At 36.6% G+C, this 24,561-nt stretch overlaps 1 protein-coding gene and 1 long non-coding RNA gene across 2 annotated transcripts in view; one reads left to right on the forward strand and one right to left on the reverse strand.

Annotated features, from left to right (window-relative positions):
- LOC107611755 (amino acid permease 3-like) overlaps window positions 1-24,561 on the reverse strand; it is a 36,914-nt gene that overhangs the window by 5,240 nt on the left and 7,113 nt on the right. The gene's annotated exons all lie outside the window — the stretch shown is intronic.
- On the forward strand, window positions 18,579-20,525 carry LOC107613068. The gene is made up of 4 exons (XR_001613917.2): window positions 18,579-18,755; window positions 18,839-18,900; window positions 19,035-19,156; window positions 20,275-20,525. It is a non-coding gene; the product is annotated as an uncharacterized LOC107613068 (long non-coding RNA).

The raw sequence follows: 24,561 nt of genomic DNA on the forward strand, positions 1-24,561 counted from the left end.
AACATTTAAAAATAGTGAAAACTCAGGTGCAGTCGACTTCACGTAAAGTTGATACCTGAGAATTGTTAGATGATTTGACTAAATTTTTATCTAACGATTCTGAGGTATCAACTTTACGTAAAGTCGACTTCACCTGAGTTTTCACCTTAAAAATAGTGAAAACTCAGGTGCAGTCGACTTCACGTAAAGTTGATACCTGAGAACTGTTACATGATTTGATTGATTTGACTAAATTTTTATCTAACAATTCTGAGGTATCAACTCTATGTAAAGTCGACTTCACCTGAGTTTTCACCTTAAAAATAGTAAAAACTCAGGTGCAGTCGACTTCACGTGAAGTTGATACCTGAGAACTATTAAATAATTTGATTGATTTGACTAAATTTTCATCTAACAATTATGAGGTATCAACTTCACGTAAAGTCGACTTCACCTGAGTTTTCACCTTAAAAAATACTTAGAATTCTTCCTATACATATAAAGATTAGATTTGAAACATGAATTGCGGGATCAATGTGTACCGGTTCGTTGTGGCCGGCCGTCGTCGTCGCAGAGTTCTTTAGCAATGCCAAGGGTGGTGGAAGTGTTTTCCGAAGATTCTACTTTTTCAATCATCGTTGGATGATGATGTATAGAAATAAAGATCAAAATTGACAAGAATCTAAATTCTAAGTCTTCTGTATTGCTTTTGAACAGATGATTCGTAAATTGTAAGTATTGCACTCCTTATTTTATCTGAAATATATTAGCACTCCTTAGGTGTTTAGACTTTCAACAAAAATAAAAATATTTGATAACTTAGAAATATTGAAAAAAGTGAAAACTCAGGTGCAGTCGACTCCACGTGAAGTTGATAGTTGAGAGTCGTTTCAGTTATTAACTTCACATAAAGTCGACTGCACCTGAGTTTTTACCTATTGAAAAAACAAGTTCACATATTTATTCATCACATTTATTATTTAGCAACTGATACTAAAATTTTAAGTATATATTGGTGAATGTATAAGCATGGAAATAGAAATATGAACAATGAATCAGTATGGAACTATAGCTAAGAAGATAAAAAAAAAACCAAAATAAATGAAAAAAAAATAGAAAGAACCTTATTTTGACATATTTATTAATGAGTAAAGTATTTAAAAACTTTTCTCTTTAAATAGAAATAAAATGTTGGCTCTTAAATAAATTTTTAGTCTGTAAAAACTATTACTTTTTGGCTTTAGTGCTTATAATTTTTTTTCATTTGGCTCTTATAAAATTTAAAATTTGTCTGTATTAATCCTTGTTATTAATTCATTTTCTTTTCGGGTAGTGCTAGGGAGCCAATGGCCTAAGTGTACAATGTGTACAATGGGTTAAATATGGCCTAAGTGTACAATGGGTTAAATCTTTAGTCTATGAATAAAATGAACATCACCCGATTTTGGGGTTCACCAAGGATCAAACTCTTAACCTTTCGGATCTAGAATGCTAATACCATATCTGAAACCACTCATCCCAAAAGCGTAACCTGACAGGACAATGTAACACTAATGGTCATATCTCTAATACTTCCTAAACCTCCATTGTACACATTGTACGCTTAGATCATTGGCTCCCTATACTTTCTCTTTTCTTAAATGCTAATGAAATAAATTGAAATGTTAATGTGATAAAATGTGTCACATGAGCATTTAAACTAAAACAGATCACTTTTACATTATACTTGATCAAATTCAAAACCAAACAAATTTTTTTATAAGTATTAAAACAAAAAAAAAAAACACATTTATAATAGAATAATACGCACATAAATTAAAGTACTTGAACATAATACATTTGATCTAAGTTCACACAAATATAATACGTAACAAAAAAAAAACATTGTATAACAAATCCGCAAAAAGTCTTGAATATTAATATAGTTAAAGTCTACAAATTCACAAAGTATATATAATAACAAGAACAATAATATAGTTGTGTACCAATTCCGGAGTTCGTGTTTCTTCATTCCCAATTATTTGATCTTTGCGTGGTTATAGAAATGCAGTAATGGATTGAAATGGCAATAAATTGTAGTTTGGACACAAATGTTGTGTTTGGAACAACGCAAAACTCTTTAGGAATTTATGAATCCCTTTTAATTGATGGAAATTTCAATCAATGAAGCACGTCTTCAATCTTAGCGAAAGAAAGAAAGAAAGAAACACAGTTTCAAAGGAACATTATTAAGTGTTATTTGAAAAAATATATAAGGTGATAATCTTTTGACCAAAGTAAAACTTTATTGTAATTATTTTTTTCAGTGCAATTTCTTGTAATTAAGATGCTAGTTTTTCCTTGCTTTTAGTTTACAGTAGTAGTGGAGTTGCTGATTTTACTCCTTTCCCTTCTTTGTTCCGTTGAGTAGAATAAATTAGTGAAAATAAGTTTATCAACTTAACTATATTTTTGGTTGGCCGAGTCAAGCATTTGAAAACTGTTTTTTTCTTTCTTTAGTAAATAATTATTCTTTGAAGGAAGAGACGTCCTTAATCTGATGCAAAACAACTCTAAAACTATATACTAATTAAAATTACAATTCCGCTACGTTATCAACACCATTTCTGCCAACTTCTACCAACTCTTACTTATAATTGTATTTAATAGAAATATCTTTGTGAATATGTCTAATAAAAATATTTTTTTATGTCTATATTTAATAAAAATGTCTTTATAGATATATTTTTTGGATATATCTCTTTATATATGTGTTTAAAATATAATAATTAATTATTATCGATAATAAGTTGACAGAAAATATGTCATATACTTTTCCTTAAAATTAACATTTGTTTTCTTTAATTTGTTACATGCACAAACAACGTAAACATAAACTATATACTAATTAGAAATGTTATTACAACATTGTATTATTAAGGCTCATCACTTATTTTAGAATATACTATATAATAGAGTATATTAGGTTGCATTTGTTTACTGTCTTGTGTGAGAACAATGAAGATACATCTACGTAAAGGCATACATATATATAAATACATAGATGTATATACATAAAATACATATAATCTATATATTTATTGTTAGCATTGATAAGAAAATATAAGAGTAAATAACTATTTCGATATTCGAAAAATTTTAGTTTGGTTTTTCGGTAAGTCAGAATTTCGTAATTGATTGTGAGTTCAAAATCAACTATACAATAGGTAAAAAGTATTTATAGACATTTATTTTATTTTTCAGCCCTTTGCAATTTAAATTTCAAGCTCCTTTACATTTACAAATAAGAATTTAACAGTCGTGAAGATACTTTTACACTTGACAGCAATGATTTTTTTTTTTATAAATGGTTAAATATAAGTTCGACCTGAAAAGGATAAAAAAAAAAACAACCAATGAGTACTATACCAATTTCCTTTAGCATTGCCATCAGGAATTAGCGGTCTCCAAAGCAAAACATATAATTATATCATGAAACATCCAATTAGCAAAAGATTTTTAATCAAGACCCAGCACATATTCCTAATATATCACATTAACCCCACATGAATCACTTATTAAGTTAGTAATTTTGAAATTTTAGTGACTAAAATACCATCAAACTAAAGCTTTACTCATTAATGCATATAAGGATTTATGTGTTCAACAATAGAGAGTGTTAGTTGTATCAAACAAATTTAAATAGAAAAACAAGTTAAACATAACCTAAAATTTGAGCAGTTCTAAGAGCTAGAGCAATTAAGAAGTAGATAAAGGACAATATGACTGAAACAAGTATTGATGAGAGTCATTCCATTTTATGAAACTGTACCAAATTAAAATAAATTGAAATGAAAGAGAAAAGCTTAGTATACAAGCGATTAGGGCTTGTAACTATTACAAGTTCATTAACGCCTAATCCACTAAAACGCGCTGCAACTTCTACGTCACTTACACGCGTTATACAAAGATCTCGCGTTTGTATAACTACCAAATTTAAAAGATTTGTTTCCTTCTTTGTTTTCTTTCTTTTCAAATTTCATCGTTCTTCTTCTCGCATGTCTTCCCCTGATTTTTCGATCGTTCTTTTCCTCTCCTTTCTCATTGGTTTGTTCTTCGTCATTGACGTTAGTTTTTCTCTCTGTAACTCCAGTTTCGTTTTGACATGGTGTATTTATAGTTTTTGACATGGTGTATTCTGCAACCTCTCTGTTGTTGATGACCAATTTATTCTGAAGGTTGGAATGACCTTTACCACCCTTGAAGATGCTGGAAAATTTTACAGGAACTATACCAAGGTTGTAGGTTTTTCTACAAGAGTTCGGAGCACAAATAGAAAGGAAAACGAGATTAAGAATCAATTGATTACATGTAGCAGAGAGGGAAAATGAAATTCTCATAGCAAAGACTCATTTGATAGGAATTGGAATGATTTTCTGTTAAACTTTGGTCTTGTGGACAACAAGTGGCTTTCATGTAGTGTTGGGTTAAAATCTGCAGCAGAGGTATAAATTTAATTTTTTATCAGGTGTATTTATAGTCTGTGTTTGGGTGTATTATGCAGATCTCTATGCAGACCGTCATATATTGGTTTCAATCTATCTGATCACCACTTCATATTATAGTACCTGTAAATCAGACATTTTGAATACACCAGAGAGAGTTTAATTAATTTTGGACTTGTGGACAACAAGTGGCTTTCAGGTAGTGTTGGGTTAAAATCTGCAGCAGGGGTGTAAATTTAATTTTTTATCGGGTGTATTTATAGTCTGTGTTTGGGTGTATTATGCAGATCTCTATGCAGACCGTCATATATGGGTTCCAATCTATCTGGATCACCACTTCATATTATAGTACCTGTAAATCAGACATTTTGAATACACTAGAGAGAGTTTAATTAATTTTGGTCTTGTGGACAACAAGTGGCTTTCAGGTAGTGTTGGGTTAAAATCTGCAGCAGAGGTGTAAATTTAATTTTTTATCGGGTGTATTTATAGTCTGTGTTTGGGTGTATTATGCAGATCTCTATGCAGACCGTCATATATGGGTTCCAATCTATCTGGATCACCACTTCATATTATAGTACCTGTAAATCAGAAATTTTGAATACACTAGAGAGAGTTTAATTAATTTTGGTCTTGTGGACAACAAGTGGCTTTCAGGTAGTGTTGGGTTAAAATCTGCAGCAGAGGTGTAAATTTAATTTTTTATCGGGTGTATTTATAGTCTGTGTTTGGGTGTATTATGCAGATCTCTATGCACACCGTCCTATATGGGTTTCAATCTATCTGATCACCACTTCATATTATAGTACCTATAAATCAGACATTTTGAATACACCAGAGAGAGTTTAATTAATTTTGGACTTGTGGACAACAAGTGACTTTCAGGTAGTGTTGGGTTAAAATCTGCAGCAGGGGTGTAAATTTAATTTTTTATCGGGTGTATTTATAGTCTGTGTTTGGGTGTATTATGCAGATCTCTATGTAGACCGTCATATATGGGTTCCAATCTATCTGGATCACCACTTCATATTATAGTACCTGTAAATCAGACATTTTGAATACACTAGAGAGAGTTTAATTAATTTTGGACTTGTGGACAACAAGTAGCTTTCAGGTAGTGTTGGGCTAAAATCTGCAGCAGAGGTGTAAATTTAATTTTTTATCGGGTGTATTTATAGTCTGTGTTTGGGTGTATTATGCAGATCTCTATGCAGACCGTCATATATGGGTTCCAATCTATCTGGATCATCACTTCATATTATAGTACCTGTAAATCAGACATTTTGAATACACCAGAGAGAGTTTAATTATGGAAAAAAAAATTTACTTATAATTGGATCAAATATATTTACACCATGTGTTCAATTTCTTAGAACAAGAAGATCAATAAAACCTAGAAGAACATAGAAGAACAGTAAAACATAGTTCTTCGATTTCGAAATCAGAAACAGAAATGTGGAAAATGTACAAGATGAGTAAAACAATAACGTACCTTGAATAATATTTTGTTGATGGTTTCTGCTATTATTCGCGACGAGTTCAAATGTCTCTTCAGTTTGGAATGTTGCTCGAAACTTGAGGATTTGTGTTATCTTTAAAGGAGAAGAGGAAGAGTGAGCCATAACGAGCGGTTTTTTCGAAGCGTAATCGTTCGAGTGACGCGCGTGAAATTGACGCTCCATTTAAAGGGAGGGAGTGCGCGTGGATTAAACCTGAGTTGGGCCAACTTGTAAGGATTGTATGCATTATTTGCTTGTATGTGTAGCGGGGCCCAAATTGAAACTCAAGAGTTGAGTTCTTTGACCCGTTAAAATGAATAAGTCGAGTCTTTATTCTAATAAAAATAAAAACTATATTAATTCGTCATTGTTTGAATGATTTTGGTTGAATTCAAATTAAATTATATGCATGTCATTGTTTAACATTAAAGATTAATTTGATTTAAAAATTTATATAAAAATAAAACTAAATATATTGTATTTATAACCAAAATATATTTATTTTAACAAAAATACGTTATGAATAAAGTAGGGGTTTAGTATATTTTGGTTTTTGAAGTTTACCAAAAATTTTAAAAAATACACTTAAGTTTTATATTTTGTTTTAAACTTGTCCTAAAAAAAATTTATTTGCATCAAATTTATTTTTAACAGTTAAATTTTTTAGAAGATTAGGACCAATATAGTAATAATTTTGAGAAAAGGAAGTATAGGGAGCCAATAGAGTATCTATACAATGTGTACAATGGGGTTTAGGGATCTTTAATTTAGTAAAATATCAGATGTTTATTATCCCTGGTATCCGGATGGTTATTCTGGATAGTATAGGTGTATTGTATTTGAGAAATTGGTAGTATTTTATCCTAGATGTCTATTTTTTAACTCATATTGAGGCAAATAAATAGCCCATTGTATACATTGCACAAATATTTCATTGGCTCCCTAGCGGGATTCGAGAAGAGAATTAAAAGTCAATGACAAAACTTTATATTAGTCCTAAATTTCTCGAAAAATTAGTTGTCAGAACAACATTTGATGCAAATAAAAAATTTTTGTGATAAAATTAAAACAAAATAAAATTTAAATTTTTTTTTAAATTTTTGACAAACTTCAAAAAAAAAAAACTTTTAAGTTTTTTTTGACAAAATCATCAACTACTAAAAGAATAAAAAAGTTTACATTAAAAAGCCTCTTTAAAATAGAATAATCAAATATTTTAAAATATCATAATCAAACTTTTTAAGAACACTAAAAATAGCGATCATAACATATATAAACTTTTATTTGTTATGATTATAAATTTTAATATAGATTAATTATGTTATTTGTGAAATTTGATTATATGTGTAAATCAAGTTTGATAGTATTATTTATTAAATTTGATTATAAACGTAAATGTAGTCAATACATATATATTTCAGAATCTATTCCTATAAACAAGTATGGGATAAGTATGATTTTGGTTTCCAACGTAGAGGTCGAAAATTTATTGTCTTCAGTTTTTTTTTTCGCTCTAAAATAATCCCCAAAGTTTCATTTTATTTTAAAATCGTCTTTTTTATCAATTTTATTTTTTTTAATTACCAAATTATTCTTCATTCAAAAAATAATAAAATAAAATAAATATAAAATAAATAAAAAAAGAAAAGAAAGGGGATCCTTGCCGTCCCACCGTCTTGCCGCCCTGTATCACCGCACCACCACCATGCAATGTCTTCTTCTTCTGGATTTTTTTGTGAAATTTCTGGATTCTTTGAAAAATTTGTTGTGAAATATTATTGTTGTTGCTGAAATTTGAATTTGGAATATTATTATTGCTGAATTTGTTGATTATTATTTAAAGTTTATGTTGCTTGATTTTTCTGATGATGATGATGATGACCATGATGATAATGATGGTGATTTTTCTGGATTTTTTTATGAAATTTATGGATTCTTTGGAAAATTTTTGGTTGGTTTTGGTTGTTTTTGGAAAAAGTTATGAGGATGATGATGATGACTATGATGATACTGGTGGTGGTGGTGGTTCTGGTTAGGCGTTTCTGTTCTGGTGGTGGTGGTGGTTAATTTTGGTTGATTTTGGGTGAAGGGAGAAGGGTATTTTCGTCCGAAGGACGATTTTAAAACAAACTGAAACCTTGGAGACCATTTTGGAGTGAAAAAAGGCTGAAAACGAAATAAATTTTCAGCCTCTACGTTTGGATCAAAATCATATTTATTCCAACAGATATTGATTAGCTTTTGTATTCATGTAGTCTTTTTATGGTCAGTCCAATAATTCATTTAACGTTTTTGTTTTTCTTTTTTAATGAAAAAAAAAATTAGGTGAATAATTTAAAAAAATATATTTTTAGCTAAAAAATACTTTTTAAGTTAATTGTGTTACTTTTGTTAGAGGGTGGCTTAAATTTCGGGTTGGGTCCATAAAAAAAAGTGTCCAAGTTTATTTTGAAAAAAAAAAAACATCCGTTTAGTTCCAAAATCAATCCGCATAACTCGTTTTTTTTGTTAATCGAACTAAGTCATTTAAGTTAGTTTTTTTACGAGTATAATTTTAGAGACAAAAAATTTATATATTTAAGTCAAATAAACGAGTTGATTCAATAAATTTAGTCCATTTTAACGGTCCTAATAATTAATTTAAGAGTTAATTAACTTAATTTAATCATTATTGAATAAATTTTTAAATAATTCTAATTAATAATAAAACTTATACGATCGTATGCCTACATCACTAAGGCTGCATTTGTTTATAGAAATAGAATATTGGGACAGGGATACAGAGACATAAAATTGTGTTTGACAGAGGAGATATGGATAGAGACAATGTGTCAAGAGACACTGAATTTATGTATTTTGTGTCCATCCTGACAAAAAAGACACGGAGACACTAACAAGAGACACAACTTATTTTTATTTTTTCTTTCATTATTCTTGTTAATTTTTCATAATTATATTTTTTATTATTATATTTTTTATCTCAAATTTTTTGAATGAAAAAAAAATGAGAATAAATTGGATTTTCATAATTTGTTCTAGTTTATCACTGTTACGGTGGGTAACCGGAGATTAAATAGATGGATGGCGTTGGGTGGCCCAAATGTATGAAGGAGGAGGACTCCGGATGGATCTGCAACTCGAGAGGCTCCGTCCGACTTGTTCGCGTGGATGAATGGGGGGTGGTACCTGCAAAGACACTCCGATGCCTAAGTTAGCAAGGGTGTGAGCAGGTCTAGAGAGTATTGGGCTTAGAGATACCTGAGGGGTGTCAGTGTACTTATAGTGGTGAGCCAATAACCACCGTTGGTGTAGTGCCGTATCTTTAGGATATTAACCGTCCCATTATCTTGGGGAGGTTAAGATATGGCTTTAGGAAGCGGTTAGAGAGATTTTAGGGGCGGTTACTCATTTGAATGAGTGTTTATCTGCCAGCTAATCTCATACTCGACTTCTTTTAGGCAAGTCGTGGTCGACACCGACTTCTTATGTGAAGGTCGGTACTTAACTAGGCTTAATCCTTTGGATTAGGCCTTTGACTTGGACCTGGGCCTTTGACATTGGGCCAGGGTATGAACAGTGCCCCTACTTGAGCCCGAAGCTTCTTTAGAGCTTGGGTTCAAGTATTTAACTCGGGTTCGTAGCCGACTTATGTGGAGGAAATGCGGGTCTTATAAACCGACGTGATTTTCGCGACCCTTCGCTTCTGACAGTTACGTCAATTCAAGCGTCGTATCCGTTGGGGAAGTGTTGAGGGCTTTGGTAACGGTGCAATCTCATTAATGACTTGCTCCGTTTTTACCATTATGCCCCTTGGCATATTTATAAATATTTTCCCTCTCTTTCCTTTTTTCGTTTCTGCAATCTTTCAAACTTCCTCTTTCTCTGTTCGTGCTGTGTTTAGACGTACTATACTTTCGGGCTTCGGAGACTTCTGCTTCCTCATTTTCGGAAAGAGGTTAGTTTCTTCTCTTCGTCTTTGCATGACTTGACTTCGTAGAGGAGTAGTTTTGTAGATTTTGCTTGGCCCTAGAGACCCTTTTGATTTTTTCTTTTCTTTTTCCTTTTGTAGGTTTTCTTCATTTATCTTTAGAGAAAGAAAATAGCCTCCGTAGATTGGGTTGATGTTACAGTTCTGGGGGAAGAGCCGTTGGTGGATGCGGAGTTTATTACTCACCTTCGCACTCATCATCGGCTCTGTACGTCGGAGGAAGACGAACCTAAATATGAGTTGGTTGTTCCCGGTTTAGAGGACCGGGTTTGTCATGGGAGGGCCAACGACACGGCCCCCCACTTCTTTTTTATGTATGAGTGCATGATCACCCGTCTGGGCGTCTTTCTGCCCTTTTCGGATTTTGAGATGTCTGTTCTACAGCATTGTCGTGTTGCCCCTACCCAGCTTCATCCCAACTCCTGGGGTTTCTTGAAAATTTACCAATTTATTAGCCTTGCTCTGGATTTCCCGACTACTCTGAGGATCTTTTTCCATCTTTTTCATATGACCAAGCCTTTTAGCGGGCTGAATAATAAACAACAATGGGTTTCCTTCCGAGCCATACAAGGTCGGAGGATTTTTACCCTTTTTGATGAGTCCTTCCATGACTTTAAAAATTTCTTTTTCAAAGTGCAAGCCGTAGAGGGTCACCATCCCTTTTTCTTGGACGATAACTCTTTTCCCCGCTTTCCTTTATACTGGCTGGAGGCCACCCCTTGCGAGAAATATAGTTTGGAGGATCTGGATGAGGTAGAGGCTGCTGTCGTGGGGTTCCTCCGAGAAGTTTGGGGGAGGGCCCCCTATTTGGATACCAAAAAGTTTCTTCAAGGGTCTCCGACCTTTGTCCAATCACAACTAGGTAGTTTCTTATAGTATGTTGAATTCCCGACTTGTTGACCTAATATTCCGACTTGTTTGATTCTTTAGCTATCTGTTTTCCTTTTCAGAAATGGCCAAGAAAAACGCTCAAGAATCTTTTCAAAGGGTCCAGGAGGCTAAGGCTAAGTCTCGCGCCCGAGCTGGTGATGCCAGGGTTATCTCTCCTCCTCCTCCTCCTCGTAATATTGGGACTTCCTCCAAGCCTATTGTAATTTCTTCTTCAGCTCCCCCTCAGTCGCTTCCCGCCGTCCGACCTTCCCCCGATCCGAAGAAGCGCAAGACTTTGGAGTCTGGTGCTTCTGAGGCTAGGGGGGATGCCCTTGAGTTTGTCCGGAAGAATATCTATCCCCATGTTCGTATAGGCATGGATGATATATCTGTTCGGAGCCACCTCACCACCATGGTCGAGGAAAGTCTCAAGGCGGCGGGGGTATGTGGTAAGCTCTTGGATATTTTTGAGAAGGCTCCCCTCAGCTCTTTAGGGACGACCTCGAAGGTCGAGGAGCTGGAAGGGAGGCTTCGCTCTTATCATGAGCATGAGGGAGAGTTGAAGAAAGAAATTGCTAAGTTGAGGGAGGAGAGAGATACCTTTCGAGAGAAGGGGAAGGCTTTACAGGCCCAGTACAACATGGAGGTGGAGCTGAGGAAAACGGCGCAGGCCAGTTATCAAAGCTTATTCAAGGACCTTGTGTCTGTGAAGAACGATCTGTTGAACTCTCGGAAGGCATACGATGAGTTGGAGGACTCAATTGCCGATGGCGCCGAGGAGTCTTGGAGGATTTTCTTGGAGCAGGTCAGAGTTATCGCTCCTGACTTGGATCTGTCTCTTTTGCATCCTGATAAAGTTGTTATTGACGGTACCATCGTTGATCCTCCTGTCCCCGAGGTCATTTCTGAGTCAGACCTGAAGACTCGGGGTCAGAGAATTATTGAGTCTCCTCCTCGTTCCAAAGATGCTCCGAGTTCTTCAGATGTTCCTCCAATTCCTTCATCTCCCATGGATGCTTCTGGTGCTCCTCCCGACTCTGGCAGTGGTGGCCCGTCCTTGAAAAAATGATCTTTGGCTATTTTGGGGGCCCGGCCTGTGGGCCCCCTATTTTTTAAACACTTTATTTATGTTTGTGTGATCTGAACAATTTCTTTTGGCCTTTTAAGGCCATTAACAAAATATTTTGGCGAGCGCCCTTTTTGGATAAGGGCTTTAGATTAACAAAATAAATACCCTTTTTTGGATAAGGGTTTTAAGTTACCTTGTGCGTGTATGCTTTTCTGAATTCCCCTTAGCTTTTTCTTGAAAACCTTTCTTTTTGGCTTGTTTTTCGTTTTTAAGGATTTTTGGGAAATCCTTTAAACTTCTTCCTAGGTTTTCCTATCTCTTTTTGTTATCCCTTATACTCAACTTTGTTTTAGCGAGTTCTTATGACTTAGGTTATTTTTGCGATGCGTTTTTCTTCTACTCGGTATTACACTCCGATTTATGAATCGAAGTGTTTCCGAGTTTGGTACTCGGGATCTCGTTTCGACTTATGAGTCGGATTGGTTCCGAGTTTTTACGATCGACTTATATAACCTCTTTACACCGACTTGTACCTCGTCGTTTTATCCTGACGACCATCTAGGTCGGTTCATGGGATTTTTACGTTTTGTCGAGCTTAAGTCGGCGCGTTTCGTAGAAAGACTTAAAAGAATAAAGAAGTATATTATAAGAGATATTATGAATGAAAAAGATCTTTATTGATTGGGGAGGTACCTTCTTTTGCTACTAAGGGTCTTGATAGCCTAGTTTTCCCTTAGTCTCTACTATGATGCCTCTTTAAAAACCCTTCTCCAGAAAAAACCCTTTTTTGGGAAAAAATCGTGAAGTTGGGAAAAGAGTACATCAGGGAGTAGAGTTCACTTTTAACTGTAGTACCTTTTCATATTACAAGCATGCCACGACCTTGGTAGCTCAGTGCCGTTCAGGTCGGTTACTTTATAATAACCTTTCCCTAACACTTCTTTGATTTTGTATGGCCCCTTCCAATTTGCGGCGAGCTTTCCTTCTCCTGATTTGTTGACTCCAATGTCGTTTCTGATTAGGACCAAGTCATCTAGGGCAAATGTTCTTCGAATGACTTTCTTGTTGTACCTGGCAGTCATCCTTTGTTTCAATGCCGCTTCTTTTATTTGGGCACTTTCTTGGATTTCGGGGAGTAAGTCGAGCTCCTCTTTGCGCCCCTGTATGTTTCCGATCTCGTCATGGAGAATTACCCTTGGGCTTTGCTCATTGATTTCTATTGGAATCATGGCTTCTACGCCATAGACTAATCTGAAGGGTGTTTCTCCTGTGGCGGATTGGGGAGTTGTCCTATAAGCCCATAGTACCTGAGGGAGCTCTTCAGCCCAAGCTCCCTTTGCTTCCTGTAGTCTCTTTTTTAATCCTGCCAGTATGACCTTGTTGGCTGCCTCGGCTTGCCCATTGGCTTGTGGGTGTTCCACCGAGGTGAATTGGTGCTTGATTTTCAGACTGGCTACTAGATTTCTGAAGGTGGCATCGGTAAATTGGGTACCATTGTCTGTAGTGATGGAATAAGGTATCCCATACCTTGTGATGATGTTTTTGTAGAGGAATCTGCGACTTCTTTGAGCGGTGATAGTGGCTAATGGTTCTGCTTCTATCCACTTTGTGAAATAATCTATTCCCACGATCAGGTATTTGACTTGTCCTGGTGCTTGGGGAAAAGGACCTAGCAAATCCATTCCCCATTTTGCAAAAGGCCATGGAGAAGTAATACTGATAAGCTCTTCGGGTGGAGCTACGTGGAAATTTGCATGCATCTGACACGGTTGGCATCTTTTCACAAATTCTGTGGCATCTCTCTGCAAGGTCGGCCAATAGAATCCTGCTCGGATTACTTTCCTGGCTAGTGACCTTGCTCCCAGGTGGTTTCCGCAGATCCCACTATGTACTTCCTCCAACACCTCGGTGGTTCTTGAGGTCGGTACGCACTTTAGTAATGGCGTTGATATCCCTCTTCTGTAATTATAATGTTGTGCTTCCCTTCGGATCTTTTTAGCTTCTTTTTCCTCTTTAGGGAGGATGTCGAATTTCAGGTATTCGACTAAGGGATTCATCCATCCGAGGTTTAAACCGACTACCTCAAGCGTCTCTTGTTTATCTTCTGTTTTTGCTACCGAGGGTTCTTGGAGGGTTTCTTGAATCAGGCTTCTATTGTTCCCTCCTGGTTTGGTACTTGCTAATTTGGATAGGGCATCCGCTCTGCTATTTAGGTCCCTAGTTATGTGTTTGACCTCGGTTTCCGCAAAGTGCCCAAGGTGTTCCAAGGTTTTTTCCAAGTACCTCTTCATATTGGGGTCCTTTGCCTGATACTCTCCGCTTATTTGGGAGGTCACCACCTGTGAGTCGCTGTAGATCGTCACCTTTGTAGCACCAACTTCTTCTGCTAACTTTAATCCGGCAATCAAGGCTTCATATTCTGCCTGATTGTTTGAAGCCGGAAATTCAAATTTTAAGGAGACCTCTATCTGGGTTCCTTTTTCATCTACCAATATTATGCCTGCGCCGCTCCCTGTTTTGTTGGAGGATCCGTCTACATAGAGTTCCCATGTAGTCGGCTTTTCCTCTTGTTCTCCTGCATATTCTGCAACGAAGTCGGCGAGACATTGGGCTTTAATTGCTGTCCGAGTTTCATATCTCAAATCAAACTCGGAGAGCTCTATCGCCCACTGAACCATTCTCCCTGCAACATCCGTTTTTTGGAGGATTTGCTTCATGGGTTGGTTTGTGCAGACTCTTATTGTATGAGCCTGAAAGTAAGGTCGTAACCTTCGTGAGGCTATCACTAAGGAGTAGGCAAACTTCTCTAGTTTGTGGTACCTTAGTTCAGGGCCTTGTAGGACCTTACTGATGAAGTAGACCGGGTGTTGTCCGTCCTCGTCTTCTCTTATCAGGGCTGACGAGACAGCCCTGTTTGCTACGGATAGGTATAGGACGAGGTCTTTTCCCGGTATTGGTCGGGTCAAGATAGGAGGTTGGCTTAAGAATTTTTTGAACTCTTGGAACGCCTCCTCGCATTTCAGAGTCCATTCGAATTGGCATCCCTTCCTTAATAAGGAAAATAGTGGAAGGGATTTTAGTGCCGAGCCTGCCAAAAATCTGGAGAGGGCTGCAAGTCGGCCATTGAGCTGTTGAACCTCTCTCAAACAAGTCGGGCTTTTCATTTCTAAGACGGCTTTGCATTTATCGGGATTGGCCTCAATTCCCCTCTGTGTTAGCATGAACCCTAGAAATTTCCCTGCCTCGACCGCGAAGGCGCACTTTGCAGGATTTAGCCTCATCCCATGCGACCTTATAGTGTCAAAGACTTGTGAGAGGTCGGTTAAGAGGTCGACTTCTTCCTTGGTTTTTACTAGCATGTCGTCGACATATACTTTCATCAAGCTCCCTAGGTGGGGAGAAAACACTTTATTCATCAATCTTTGATACGTGGCTCCTGCATTCTTTAGTCCGAATGGCATGACCACGTAGCAATAATTGGCTCTCGGCGTGATGAAAGATGTTTTCTCCTGGTCGGGTTCATACATCGGGATTTGGTTATATCCCGAGTAGGCGTCCATGAATGATAAGTATTGATACCCCGAGCTGGAGTCCACCAGGGTATCAATACTTGGTAGGGGATAAGGGTCCTTAGGACATGCCTTATTCAAGTCGGTATAGTCGACGCACATTCTCCATTTACCATTCTGTTTTTTGACTAGCACTACATTGGCTAGCCATGTTGGGTATTTGACCTCTCTAATAAAGCCGGCTTCCAGGAGCGCCTGTACTTGCTCTTCTACTATTAGGGCTCGTTCCGGGCCGAGCTTGCGTCTTCTTTGTTGCACAGGTCGGGACCCTGGGTAAACCGAGAGCTTGTGGGACATGAGCTCGGGATCAATCCCGGGCATGTCGGAAGCCTTCCATGCGAAGAGGTTAGAATTAACTCTCAGGAGTTCACCCAACCTTTGTTTTAGGGTTTTCCCTAGGTTGGCTCCTATGTAAGTGTTTTTTCCTTCCTCCTCTCCGACTTGTATCTCCTCGGTTTTTCCTCCTGGTTGGGGTCGCAGCTCTTCTCTGGTCCTTGTGCCGCCTAACTCTATGGTGTGGACTTCTTTGCCCTTTCCTCTCAGATTTAGGCTTTCGTTGTAGCACTTTCTTGCCAATTTTTGATCTCCCCTCACCGTTGCTATTCCTCCTGGGGTTGGGAATTTCATGCAAAGGTGGGGAGTAGATACCACTGCTCCAAGGCGATTAAGGGTAGTCCTGCCGATTAAGGCATTGTAGGCTGACCCTTCATCGATGACTATGAAGTCTATGCTCAGAGTCCTTGATTTTTCCCCTTTCCCAAAAGTGGTGTGAAGGGGTAAGAATCCCAGTGGTTTTATTGGCGTATCCCCTAATCCATATAGGGTGTCGGGGTAGGCTCTCAATTCTTTTTCATCTAACCCTAGCTTGTCGAAGGCAGGCTTGAAAAGGATGTCCGCCGAGCTTCCTTGGTCTACTAAGGTTCTGTGGAGATGGGCATTGGCTAGGATCATAGTTATCACCACGGGATCATCATGCCCGGGGATTATCCCTTGTCCATCTTCTTTTGTGAACGAGATAGTGGGGAGGTCGGGTGTCTCTTCCCCGACTTGATAGACTCTTTTGAGATGTCTTTTGCGAGAGGATTTAGTGAGCCCTCCTCCCGCAAATCCTCCTGAGATCATATGGATATGTCTCTCTGGAGTCTGCGGCGGTGGATCTCTTCTATCCATATCATCTCGCTTTCTTTTTCCATGGGTGTCCGACCTTTCCATGAGATATCTATCAAGCTGACCTTCTCTGGCCAGCTTTTCTATCACATTTTTGAGGTCGTAACAGTCGTTGGTGGAGTGACCATATATTTTATGGTACTCGCAATAATCGTTGCGGCTTCCCCCTTTTTATTTTTAATAGGTCTCGGGGGTGGCAGCCTTTCGGTGTGGCAAATCTCTCTGTATACATCCACTATAGAAGCTTTTAGAGGAGTATAAGAGTGATACTTCCTGGGCCTCTCGAAACCGAGTTCTTCCTTCTTCTTGGCTTCCCTTTCCCTCTCCTTAGATGAGGGAGGGGGTCCAGGTCGCCAACTCAAGTCTCTTAATTTTGCATTCTCTTCCATGTTGATGTACTTTTCGGCCCTTTCTTGTACATCACTTAGAGAAACGGGGTGCCTTTTAGATATGGACTGTGAGAAGGGACCTTCTCTGAGCCCATTGACTAGCCCCATTATGACTGCCTCTGTGGGCAGGTCTTGGATCTCCAAACATGCCTTATTGAACCTTTCCATATAGGCTCGTAAAGACTCTCCGACCTCCTGTTTTATTCCCAGGAGGCTCGGTGCATGTTTTACTTTATCTTTCTGAATTGAGAACCTCATCAAAAACTTCCTTGAGAGGTCTTCAAAGCTAGTGATTGATCTCGGGGGGAGGCTATCGAACCACTTCATCGCTGCTTTCGATAAAGTGGTCGGGAAAGCCTTGCATCTCGTAGCGTCGGAGGCATCAGCTAGATACATCCGACTTTTAAAGTTACTTAGGTGATGCTTAGGATCTGTGGTTCCATCATAGAGGTCCATATCAGGGCTTTTAAAGTTTCTCGGAACTTTTGCCCTCATTATGTCCTCGCTGAAAGGATCCTCTTCACCTAAGGGTGACTCTTTTTGGTCGTCGCGGGAATTATGACTCTTGAGGGAGGATTCCAGCTTTGAGAGTTTCCTTTCTAACTATTTTAGTAGTTTGTGTACTAAGTTAATTTTCGAGGACGAAAATTTTTATAAGTGTGGTAAGATGTAAGACCCAAGACTTTTGAAAAGGCTTATTTTGAGTCGATCTCAAATTATATATTTATTTATGGTTTTAATTTCAAAAATTATTTTTAGTGAAAATAATTAAAGACAATTAATTGAATTTGAAATAAATTAAGGTTTTTATTCAAACTCTATAGATCAAATTAGATTTCAAATTAATATTCTATATCCTAATTTGATTAAATTAAAAACAAAACCCTAACTTTCCTAATACTACCCGCCGCCAGTAACCTTCCTTCCCCAAAACCCACTACTTAGCAGCTTCAGGAAAATCAAAGAAAGAAATAAAGAAAAGAAAGGAAAGAAAGGGAAGAGGGAAACAGATCCACAGAGGAAGAGGAACGGGGAAGAGAGAGAGATCTGAGGGGAGAGGGAGACCGTGACTGGCGCCGCCGCTGCCTCGCCCAGTTGCCGTGCTTCTCATCGTCGCCGCCGAAGGGAAGAGGGAGAGAGAGCGCCGTCGAACAGAACGCGAGAAGGGAGAGGAGCTGTGTTCTATTGTTGACGTTGCACCACCGCCACGCCGTCGTTTGTGCTCGTTGCCGTCGAGGGTCCATCCACGCCGTCGCTGGAGCCTGAACACCACTGCAACCACCGCGTGTTATTATCTTCAGATCCGCCGCCGTTTGAGTCGCGAACAGGGGAACGCGCGCGAAGGAAACCGTCGCAGAGCTACCGTCGCCGCCGCGTTGATGGGCTCGCCGTTGTTCTGCTCGCGTGGCTGCTGCGTTGCCGAAGCTCCTCGTCGCTGCTGCTGGCGTCAGAAATCGCCTTTCAAGCCAATATCTGTTGCTGAGCCCTAACTCTACTTCAGCTTTTTCATCCGTTAAGTTTACCTTTATCGTGAGAGTTGTTGCTGCTGTTGGGTTCGCCGCAGGGAGGAGTCCGAGCAAGAAAAGGAAGAAGGTGGCGATGGATACCTCCACTGCTGCTGTTGTTACTATCGGTGTTCTGGAGCTTGTAGTTACTGCCATTTTTGGGTGATGAACCTAGCTGTGTCCTTGCTGCTGATTGATTGTAGTGAGAGACGTTGTAGCCATTACTTTTTATCTTGGTAAGTTCATGGGTAAGATCGCTTTGGTTATTCTTTGTGCCATTTTATTTACGCAGCTAGTTCTGATCCGTTTAATTTACCAGAGTCACCATTGTCATATCTCGGTGCTGCTGCCCTTGTTTGGAACTACAGAATGTTGTCTCCGGTAGCACTATTCTTCCCATTTTAATTTTAACTCCTTTAATTCTGAAATTTATAATGTTTCTGCCTTTATCCTACTGCTATTTGGTTTCCTTGTGCCACCCTTACTCTAATTATAGAAATACGTTTCCATTTTAGCCACTGTCGATTTATCTATTGCAAAGTCATAATTGATAATGGAGCTGCTAAGATTGCTGCTACTGCCATGAACTGGGGATAAAAGGGGTTATTGAGTTAAATTCTGTGATTGAGACATTGAGGTAGGGGTTTTTCTTAAAATCTAATTTATATTACAGAGTTGTGATAAATAGATATTAATGTGAGAGAACATATGTCTGTGATTAAAATTTCCTTCTAAATGTGGTTGTTTGCTGGACTGAATGACTGATTGCTTGACTGCTTGAGTAGTTTGTGATTGCTGAAAAGAAATTAGTTTGAAAGGTTATTTAGTTGATTATTATGAGAAATGGCTTTTCTTGGTTTTGAAGTTATTTTTGATTATGTAAAGGAATTGGCTTTGGAAATGGTTTAATTTTGAGTTAGTGACTTTATAAATGATTTAGTATTTGAGCTGGTTTGATTTTAAAAAGAGATTTATTACGGGCACTGATTCACTTTGAAAATTATTTGATATTGGAACTAGCCGAATCTGGGAAAATGATCGAGGTTTTGAAAAGGTTTGAGAAATGTTTGGATGGGACCCGAAAAGGGTGGCAGAATCCGAGTTTTAGAGGAGATGCTGCCGAAATTTTATAAAATTAGAAGTTTCATTTGAAGTAGTTATTTTAAAAGGTTTAGTTTTAAGCATTATATGATTTAAGAATACTTCATTTATCAAAGAAAAAGTTATGTTTTGGATTGAGAATTGTTAATGAACGAAACAGAAAGAAGAATGACGAGGATTGATTTGAAATATGATTTTTGAATGAATTTGGAAATGGGTGTGGATTGACGAATGATGATGATATTGAGAATGGTTTAGATATTGATGAATGATGAATGAATTATTTATATGGCTTATGAATTTGCTGTAACTGCTACCTACTTGTGCTTTCCTTGTTTGTCTTGCCTGTGTTTGTCCTGGTGTGCTACATTTAAGAATGAACTTTGGTGCTGAATTAATGACTATGTTGTTTGATTGTGTGGTTGGTTTCTGATTGAGATTTGCTTATGAGAAAGGAAAGACTTTGAATTTCTGAAAATGCTAAACACTGCCTCTTTGAAAAGGTTTTAAACGATTAGCTATTGAATTTTAGAAGTATTTATAAGACAATGATAATCACAGAATCTGAAAACAGTTTTCTTATTGAATATCCTCTTATGACAACTTTGAAACTCCGTGGTGAGACCGTGTGGTTAGGTTCTCATCCCCCTACAGCTTTACCTTTTCAGGAATCGGATGAAGAAGCGTTAAGAAGAGTTATACTGCGTTTGGTTGATATGTTGTTGTATTAATTAGATTATTTTATTCCCTCGTCTTTGTTATTACAAATTTGTAAGAGGGATAGGAATTGTATGTTTTATATGTATATTATATTATGAGTTATTATGTAAGGAGTCTTGTATATGAATCTATGCCTGTTTGTATTTCTATTAAGATAAAGTGTTTATTTCCCGTTTTCAAGGAAATCAGCGATACAATGTCGAGTCACAGGCTCCTATTTTAGTATTTAGTATGTAAAGTAGTCGTAATACTCCTTGCTATCAGAGTAGCGCAGCCGGAAGCGTGACTTCTGATAGTGAGGGTGTTACAACAAACGCAGCCTAAGGACTTGTTTAGGTGAGCTTTTAAGAAAATATCTTTTTTTGAGTTATCTTTTTTTAAAAGATCTTATCAAAAAAGTAAAAGTAATTTTATGTTTGGGTATCTCATCCAAAAAGATCTTTTTGTCTATCAATTATGTTTAGGTATAACAATATAAAAATACTTTTTTGTTTATTTATTATAGAAAAATAACTTTTTTTTAAAAGAAAAAAGATCTTTAAAAAAAATATGTAAATTACAACTTCTCAAAAAAAATATTTTTTATTTTTCTAATGCTTTTATTTTTACTACTAAAAATTTACAAACATACTAACAAATAAAAAAGATCTTTTTTTATTTTTTTTATCAAAATAATATCCAAACAAACATTAAAACTCTTGAAAAAATAGTACCCTGAACATAAGCTCGCAGAGCATGACTCAAAGAGGAAATTGGCACACTTGGAATCTGACTGGATGGTGAGATTGGGAATTTTCAGCTCAACCGCTATTTCGCACCCACATACAATTCCCATAACTCTGCCATTCTGATTAGGGGTGTTTATAAAAAAATCAAAATATGGTTAATCGGTTAAAAAATTATAACTACATTTTGGTTAATCAGTTTAATAAAACAATTTTTAAAACTATATTCATATTTTTTAGAATTGGTTAACTAAAACCAAATTAAAAAAACGATTTTTAACTGGTTAACCAAAACCAAAACCAAATTAAAATCAAAACCTAATGTCAAAACTAAATTACATACTCTTTCTCTCTCTTTCTCTCTTTCTCTCTCTCTCTCTTTCTTTTCTTTCTCTCTCTCTCCCTCCCTCTCCCCTTTCCTCTCTCTTTCTCTCTCCCTCCCTTCTTTCTCTTCTTCTCTCTCTCTCTCCTCTTTCTCTCCCTTCTCTCTCTCCTCATATCCTCATTTTTCTCTCTCCTTTTTCTCTCTTTCTCTCCTCCTATCTCTCCCCTATCTCTCTCTTTTCCTTTCTTCCTCTCTTTCTCTCTCTCTCTCCCCTCTCCCCCCTCTCTCTCTCTCTCCTTCTCCTCTTTCTCCACCTTGTCTTTCTTTCTCTATCCCTTGTCTCTATATCCTTCTCTCCCTCTCTCTCCCCTTCCCTCTCTCCTTCTCTCATTCTCTCCCTCTCTTTCTGTCTCTCTCTCCTTCTCTCTGCTCTCTCACTTCCTCTGTCTCTCTCTCTCTCTCTCTCCTTGCCCTCTTTCTCCCCTCCTTTCTCCCCCTTCCTCTCTCTCCTCCCATTCCTCTCTCTAATCATCTCTCCCCTCTTATCTCTCTCTCTCCTCTCGTTCTCTCTCTCTCTCTCTCTTGTATCTCTCTCCTTTCTCCTCTCTCTCTCCTTTTTCTTTCCTCTCTCTCTCTCTCTTTTTTTCTTTTCTCTCTTTCTCTCTCGCTCCTCTCTCTTTCTCTTTCTTTTTTTTCTCTCTCTCATTTTCTCTCTCTCCTCCTCTTCCTCTCTTCCTTTTTTCTCCTTCTCCACTTTCTTTTCTTATTCTCTATTTTCTCTTTCTCTCTCAACCTTTTCTCAATATCTATCCATCTTCTATCTCTTCTCTCCTATTCTCTCTAAAGTGAGAGAGAAGAGAGAGGAGGAGAAAGAAAAAAAGAAGAGAGATAAGAAGAGAGAAGAAGGATAGGAGAGAGATAAAAAGAGATATAAAGAGGACAAAGAGAGAGAACGAGAGAGGAGAGAGAGGATGGGTAGAGAGAAGGAGAGAGACAAAAAAAAGAGAAGGAGAAAGAGAAAAGAGAGGAGGGGAGAAAGAAAGAGGGAAGGGGAGAGAGAGAGCATGGAGAGAGAGAGAGAAGGATAGAGAGAAAGAAAGGAGAATGGGAGAAATAGAGGAAGGGGAGAGAGAGATAGATAGAGAGAAGGGGGAGAGAGAGAGAAAAGAAAGAGAGGAGGAGAGAGAAAAATGGGAGAAAGAGAGAGAGAAAAGGAAGAGAAGAGGGGGAGAGAGAGATAAATGGGTGAGAGGGGAGAGACTGAGGAAGAGAAAGAGAAGAGAGGGAGAGAAAGAGGGGAAGCGGAGAAAGAGAGAGAGAAGGAAGAGAGAAGAGGAGGGGGAGAGAAAAGGAGAGAGATGGAAAGAAGGAGATAAGAAAAAGTTACTTGTATCATTTAAAAAGAAAATTATTTATATTAGAAAAAACTATTTATAGAAAATGCTGAAAAGAGTTAAGAAAGAAAAAGGAACAAAGCAATGGAAGGAATTTCATTATTTACAAATGTTACTCGTATCATTTAAAAAGAAAAAAAAATTTAGATTAAAAAAATTCAATTAAAAAAATGTTTAAAAATTTGGATTTTTGTATGTAAAAATATTAACTTTTGTGTAAAAATTTATTTTTACATGTAAAAATCAATTTTATGGTATAAAAACTAATTTTTTACTATAAAAATTGGTTTTTGGTGTAAAAACCGATTTTTACTATAAAACCGATTTTTGCTTTAATAACCGGTTTTAAATTTCACTAGCCGGTTAATAACCGGTTTCATCATGTAAAATTAATTTGGTTAATTAATTAATACTATATTTTTGGTTAACAAAAAAATTGGTTTGACTTTTGGATTAACCAAATCATGAACACCCTAATTTTACTTTTATAATTCAATTAATCAACAAATATATAACAAAATATTCTTTATTTTTACGTACTTCTTATGTACTCTTTCAATCTTAATAAAATCTTTTGCTAATTAGATATTTCATGATATAATTTTTTTATTTTTATAAAAACAACTTTAGAGTTGGCAATTCTTAATGGCAACACTGAAAGATATTTCATGATATAGTTTTTTTGTTTTTATAAAAACAACTTTAGAGTTGGCAATTCTTAATGGCAACGCTGAAAGAGATTGACAGCATTTATTAGTTGTTTTTTTCCTCTCTTTCCGATTGAATTTGTATTAAACCATAAAAAAAATCATTACCGTCAACTATGAAATTATCTTTACCTTTTTCATTATAGAAATTTCGATATTATCTCATCGTTTTCATATAGAACAATTCTTATGTCCAATATGGTCCTGCTTAGATTTGTAAGATAAGAAAGTGAAAATATTCTCACTTGCTTAAATTTATATATTTTTTATAATTTTTATCTTAATAAATAAACATCATATATATATTTCTGTGTACTATTGTATACTTCCGTATTTATATTTTGATGGACATGTATACTAAAAATAAGCGCTGTTTAATTACATGTGACACTTTCTAAACCAAGTCTTGTTCCGACCAATCCCGGACAAGTCTATATATACAATTTCGATCATCACTTTGCGTTGCATTTAGTAAAGTTGTTAAGAAGCTCATACGTATTAGTGAAGCAGCTGGCAGGTAGGTAAAAGATTTAGACTGTATTTAATTGTTGTCTCAATATAAATAAGATATAAACATAAATATACAAGAGTACATAGACATAAAAAATTTGTGTTTGATAAATTAGACAGAGCAAAAAATTATAAAAAAATTAATGTTTCGAGTTAGAAATTTGTATCTCAACCTTTTAGAGAAATACAAAATATATTTTTTTTAATGGATGTTTATCTGTGACAGTATCTTTTATAATTCTGTCTCAATAAATAAGCTAGCACTATATATATACTCCTATGTACTCCTATGTACTCCCATATATATACCAAAAATTTAATTGCATGTGACACTTTTAAACCCCACCGATCTACGTACAAGTCTATATAAACTCCTCCATCTTCACTTTACATTGCATTTAATTTTATCTCAGTTAATTTAGATGTGTGAGGATAAAATTAGTAAAACATCTAACTAGGACAGCAGATATAAAAGATAGATATGTAGTGAAAAATAAAAAAATCCAAAAATATTATATATAAAATAGTAAAAAAAAATCTATTTTAAAAAATTAATATTA

This window comes from Arachis ipaensis, chromosome B08 (assembly GCF_000816755.2).
Source record: "Arachis ipaensis cultivar K30076 chromosome B08, Araip1.1, whole genome shotgun sequence".
Classification (NCBI taxonomy): Eukaryota; Viridiplantae; Streptophyta; class Magnoliopsida; order Fabales; family Fabaceae; genus Arachis; species Arachis ipaensis.